Source organism: Dermacentor albipictus, chromosome 4 (assembly GCF_038994185.2).
Source record: "Dermacentor albipictus isolate Rhodes 1998 colony chromosome 4, USDA_Dalb.pri_finalv2, whole genome shotgun sequence".
Taxonomy (NCBI): Eukaryota; Metazoa; Arthropoda; class Arachnida; order Ixodida; family Ixodidae; genus Dermacentor; species Dermacentor albipictus.
The window spans coordinates 44,739,831-44,745,830 of NC_091824.1; the positions used below are offsets into that span (position 1 = coordinate 44,739,831).

The 6,000-nt window shown below is 53.1% G+C and overlaps 1 protein-coding gene across 1 annotated transcript in view; it reads right to left on the minus strand.

Moving 5' to 3' along the window:
* LOC135907156 (U-scoloptoxin(01)-Er1a-like) overlaps window positions 1–5,738 on the minus strand; it is a 37,738-nt gene extending 32,000 nt beyond the window's left edge. The window contains exon 1 of the mRNA XM_065438819.2: window positions 5,428–5,738. The gene's annotated coding sequence lies outside the window, so the exon portion shown is untranslated. The remainder of the gene's footprint in view (window positions 1–5,427) is intronic.
* Window positions 5,739–6,000: the final 262 nt, after the last annotated feature.

The following is a 6,000-nucleotide window of genomic DNA, read 5'->3' on the forward strand; positions in this document are numbered from 1 at the left end:
GGTGCCCCGGGGTACTACCGCCACTGTGTGTTCTTCCGTAACCGATAGCCATCGAAGTTCGCGGGCGCGACCGCGTAGCGAGAACGGGCGTCTTTCAAGGGTGGCATTGTTCGTCGATTGCCTGACCTCGAACTTGCACCCCCCCCCCCCTCTTCTTTTTCCTTGCCTTTTTCGTTTGTTTGTGTGTGTTCTTCGAGCCTAGCGTGTGTGTGCCTTTCACCGTTTCGTGTCGCAAGAGAAAGTGCGCTCTTTGAGCTGATTAAAATGGGCCACGCTGTACGTGGATCCTTTTGCTTTTGTTAACGCCTGACGGCTGCCCGATAGCGGTAAATGTGAACGTTATTGCCGGTGTGCGTGGACGGAGGGGGCGTCGCCCAACAAACCCTGGGCGAGCAAAGATTCGTCTTCAATTGAATGTAAACGTTTGTAGTGTTATGCGCGCGCGTGCATTGCGCATGGCGTTGCACCAACAAGTAAGTTCTGTTGAGTTTCCGGTGTGTGGGTTGCTTTAAATTGGTTGCCATGGGAGACAGTTTCACCTGTTCGCGAGAAATGTAAGGAGGTGAAAAATGTTTGACGTTACCTTGGGCTACACAGTTTTGGTTCGCGTAATAATGAGTGACACTTTGGTTGCGCACATCGCGCTTTTCGACTTTCTGTAATATCGAAGGACCACTCACTGTCATGCTTCAGCAACATAGAGACATAACTTTTAAACTGAGGTTCCAGAAAGAAGCTGACATATTTAACAAACCAATCTCGTCGCCGGTATGTTTGAATGCGTATTTCGACTCCAAGTGCCGCTCGCGCAACTTGCAAGAAAGCCTTTCTCTTCCTTTTTTCTTCGCCCAATGTGTCTCCATCTTTACAAAAGTTTTGTAAGCATCGCTGCAGTCGATATCTCAAGTTAAAGGAGGGCCCGTACGTCTCTCGGTTGTGGCGTTATCTGGCTAAGCACAAAGACAGCAATTGAATTAAGGGCTCCACCGGGCTGCATTTCGTTCGCGGCAGAACACACAAAAGAAACCCTCTCGTGTAGTGAGCTTTCGGTGCACGTAAGAAAGCCCCGGATGACCAAAACTTCTCCAGACCCCTCCTCTGCTTCCCCTCCCCTCCATTTTCCCAACACCTCTCTACTACATCGTCTCTCACGGCCACGTTGTGATGAAAAACCAGATAGCTTCAAACAAACAAAAAGAAAACGAGTCTATGCTCCGTATTCTTTGAACAGCACCCACGTGCCAGGCTTGGTGGGCCTCCGCGTAAGGTGAAAGACCACGAGGAACGCGCACGGAAAATCCTTGCCTTCCCTAATCGTCACGACTGGGCGCTTAGTATGCCGCGGACAATTCGTTCTCGCGAGCGCTCACGCGGCGGACGACGCTTTCCCAACGTCCGCGCAGTCGTGATTAACTCGTTCTACACGCGTACTTCGTGTACACGAACCGTTTTCTTTTTTTTTTGCTGCGGGAGCGAGGACGAGCTACCACAGCAATTCATTCCGTCCCGAACCGCGCATGTCGAGGATACGAGCCCCCCTCGCGGCATTGCGAGGCAAAACAAGTAGGCGTCATCCCACCCACTCGGCGATCGCCGGGCGGTGTGGAGCGAAACGAAGCGAGCTGCAATGCACGGCGCATCGCGATCGGCGAGCGCTCTCACACGCGATCTTATGGGTGCTTGGGATGCTTGTCACGTCGACCTTGCGTGCAGGGCGTAACATGGGGAGGCCCTCGAGGTGTTGTGATTACCTTTCGCAAGACGATACGGACAGCTCATTCCTATTACTTGCATGCTCGGGAAAGGCGAGCGCCAGGGCTTCGCACGAACGTTTTGTCTAATCTGTATTGCCTTCAAGCAGGAGCTCGTTTGCACGCGGTAATTGCATCTCGCGACAGATTAGTGCTCACTTTCTGCTTCCGCTGCGTCTTTCAACGCTCGATATTTCTTTTTTTTTTCTACGGCAGAACAGGACGTTCTAGTGCACTATAAGGTCCTGTCGTCTGGAACGTCCTGTCGTCTGGAACGTCCTGTCGTCTAGAACGTCTCTCATCGAAGGAAGTGAAAGTTCGTGGCGAACTATACGTAGCGCGGTAAACTGCACTGCGCAGGAACAAACCGACACTGTGAACTGTCGATATGTCCCGATGTCTCGGTCTACCTTGTAGAAAACGGGACATATCGAGAGTTCGCACTGTGAGTTTGTTCCTGTGCAGTGAAGTTTACCGCGCTACGTATAGAACGCCACGAACTTTCACTTCCTTCGAAGAGAGACGTCGGCATCGAAATTCGAATGTGGAGGTAATTGAAAAGGCAGTGAAGAAATAATGTCGCCACCTTTCCTAGAGAAATAACCACGAGTCTGTTATCGTCCGTTTCGTTTGCCCCCCAGTACTGGAGGACGAAGTCGCGTAGTCAGTGTTCTCGGTCATTAAGGTCGTCCGCCTTAATATCGCGCGCGCCGACGTTGGGGCTTCAGCATCTCGTCTCTGGGTTGGGCCAATTAATGGAAATTCAATAGCATTCCTCCGGATGCCCGACCTGGCGCAATTTCGCGTAAGTAAGTGGAGCCACTCCCGGCTGTCCCGGTCGGACACGCCTATGCTGCGGCACCGGCCGCCGCCGTCGCTTTACATCGCGCACCTTTCGACGCAGGCGATGGTCGGCCCTTTTTCTCACGTCAATCTCGCTTCGGAATTCTTTCAGGCCCGACCGCGCGGCGAGCCTATCGTCTTGCGCGGCACGAGAAGCCTCGGGACTTTTTCGAACATCTCGACATGCTGGGTGCGCAGGGAGAAGGGAGCCCCCACTCAGCTATGCAGCCTACACATGTTTGCGCTTCTAATCCATCGTGTTCCTTGGTGGCGTCTAACCGCTGTGCTTCGCAAAGACGTGGACAGGCTCTCGTGGCCTCTCGGATAATATGACGGACAGCAGCCGTCCGAGTCAGGTGGCAGCGCCTCCCCTTTTTTTTCCGCGTTCGTCACTCAGCGAAGCAAGCCGAGGTGAGAGGAGGCGAGGTGCAGGCGCTAAGAGGCTCGCACTGTGCGTCAAAAACAAAACAAAAGAAAACAAACGCGAGGTAATAACAGACGAAGAGAAGACGAGGGACTTGGCGCAGGAGTTATGTCAGAGTGCGGCGAAGGCCGGGTTTGGGGTTACTTATAACCCGCGACGCCGCAGGGAACCCTGAGCTGCTCGCGCTTTGGGGCAGCTTAAAGGGATGCCCCGATGTAGCGCCGTCGCTGTCACAGCGCCGGAAGACGTAAGGCAGGAAGAACCAGTTTCGCTCATCTCTCAGGCCAGGCATTGCGGGGAACCAGTAAAGCGAGCTGGTCTCCGCTGCATGCAGTCGCTCGCGGGAAGGACGCCGGAGTGCTACTACTCCCTCACGCACCTCTGGTTTTGTTGCGGCGATACTGCGGGATTTAGTAGCGTCGTTGATAAGGGCCGGGAGAGAGCAGGAGAGACCGTGCCGCAAGTGACTAGAAGATACTAACACTGGTACCGTGTCACACTGAATTTTTTCCCCGGCTTCGCTTAAGCTTTGTCATCCTTAATTGAGTGCTGACCTAAAGAAGCTCCTTCGAGTGATCTCTTGTTAAGAACAAGTTTCCGTATTAAATGTATAAAAGGCTGTCATGTTCATATAGGCTGTGCTAGCACTGCTTGAAGTATACAGTGCGTGCGAAATAGAATGCAAAGTATTAGGCAAGGCATATGCATCAAGGTAAAGGCAAGGTATACGGATCGGGTCACGTTTAAATGTGAAGACGCCTTAAATGGGTTTCGCGAAAGGATATCGCCTCCACTACCTACAAAATAGATAATGTTAATGTAAGCGCTGAAACTCTTTCACTTTGTGTCTATGTAAGTGTCTCGTTCAAACGTATCGAGAATTTTTTCACGGAAGAGCATAACAGAGTCAAGTATCTTACTTCTTTTGGGATATAAGATAACGAAGGAAATGCGAAAACCATAAGTAGCATTGCGAAATCACTTCGGGAAGTCCAGACTGATATTTATGTTCTATAGTGGAACAATATCTTCTACAAGCGGACACCGGCCAACGTCGCAGGCAACAGGATAACGGGCGATGGCGAAAACCAGTGACAATCTCCTGTTGAGAACAGGAAACTGCGAGAAGCTAGCCGCTGATAAGTTTCAGAGAGTTATCAGCAATAAGTATGGCTCGCCCAGACGGGCCGCTCAAATCTATACCGAAGAAAGTGATCTGACAGAGTATACCTTGTCCTACCATTCGCCTGCTTTTCCAATACCCACAAGCACTATCTGTACATGACCCGCGAAGTGTCCACGGCAGCTGTAATAAATTGGTAGGTAAGCAAGCCTTCCAGGGTTAACGCGGAAAACATGTTTGCCTGAGATGGTACCGTTCAGCATACCAGCGCGGTTAAGCACGATACACCGATGCATTTACAATACAAGCTACCCTTGACGTGTTCGTGATTATGCAAATGTATTGACTGAGGAAACAAACGACCTCAACGTAACACCGCAACCAACCGACTCGGAAATGCTTTTATGCCGCGTTATACGTGCGGGTGATTCGTAAGCGCTGCCTAAGGAAGTTTAAATTAGGCGTAATTACGGTAAGGGCTATCCTTCTTGCAACCTCCGAAGAGGTACGGGGTAGAAGCATTGCTCGCATATTCGGTGCCTGAACATGCTACATAGCGCGCATTGTCTTCTATGCTAAGACTCGTCGCCCACAATACGCTCTAAAGAATGCGAAAAAGCAAAAATTATAGCGAAATCGTAGCGTTATGAAGTGATTCACCCACGAAATCGGTTTACTAAGCCACGAATCTGAGTATCGCTCTTTATCAGATTTAGACCCGCTGTGTTCCCAACTGTATGCTTTAGCTCGTCCAGATCACCGAGCGCTACGACTTCCTGCCGCGAGAGCGTGCCTGGCCTGCTCACCACACTCGCGGTTCTTCTTACATTAAGTTCCTTTCCATTGCGACCCGTTGTCGTGCATGAAACAATGGCCAGTGCCAGTGACAAACGAAGCAGACAGTCGCGATGGTGTCTACGTCGGCTCGCTCAAGACTCGTTTTCTACTCGTGGCAAAGGCCACGGGGGACTGTCGGACGCAAGCGCGGCCCACTTTGCATAACACGCGGACCTCTGATGGGCGACACGAGTAGGCAGCTCCCTTCGAGAGGATGCTCGGCGCTCAGGGTCCAGCACACACACGGAACAACACGCGAAGTGGTGTCGGCCGAGCATGGACGGTGCACGCAGAGCCGGAGCCGTGGGAGCAAGGGTTGTGGAAGATGTATGTGAAGGTGGGGTGGGCGGGTGGGTACGTTGACGAGGAGCCACAGTGGCTGCTTGCCTTGCAGGCGGCGATCGGACTTTAGGGGAGGTAGGTTCGGTGTCAGTGCGCGGTTGCCTCACCTTGTGGTGGCGGGGCTGCTACGAAGAAGATCCTCGGGGATGCACGGGTGCTGGCTTGGGCGCGGAAGGGGGATTGCTCGTCGAGTGTGTGCGTCGGTGGCGCAACGGCGGCGTAACAACCTTCTCCGAGCTGCGTCCGGGCTGGCTCTGAGGAGAAAGTCCTTTTGCGTGCGAAGTGGGCCACAAGAGACGAGCGCTTGTAACGGTGCTGGTGGCGGCGGTGGGGGGGCACGACCGGCAACGGGAGAAGAACACACGGAGCGATGGAAAGTGAACACACACAAGAAGCACCATTGGCAAGGCCGGATCTACCTTATATATTTCCACGCGGGCGGAGGAAGGCAAGGGTTGCCGGAGGACCAATGGGGTCCCGCACGCGCGTTGACCCTATGCCCCGCTTTCCTTCTTACCCTCCGCCGCCACCGCAGTTTCTCTTCTTCTGCTGTGCAGGTGACGGAGGAGGAGGGGGAGGATGAAGAGAAGGACGAGATGATGCTGCTGCCGCTCCGCGCGCGCGCTTCGCGGGGCGGCCTTCACGCGTGCGGCGGCGGCATCTCGTCGCCACCGTTATCC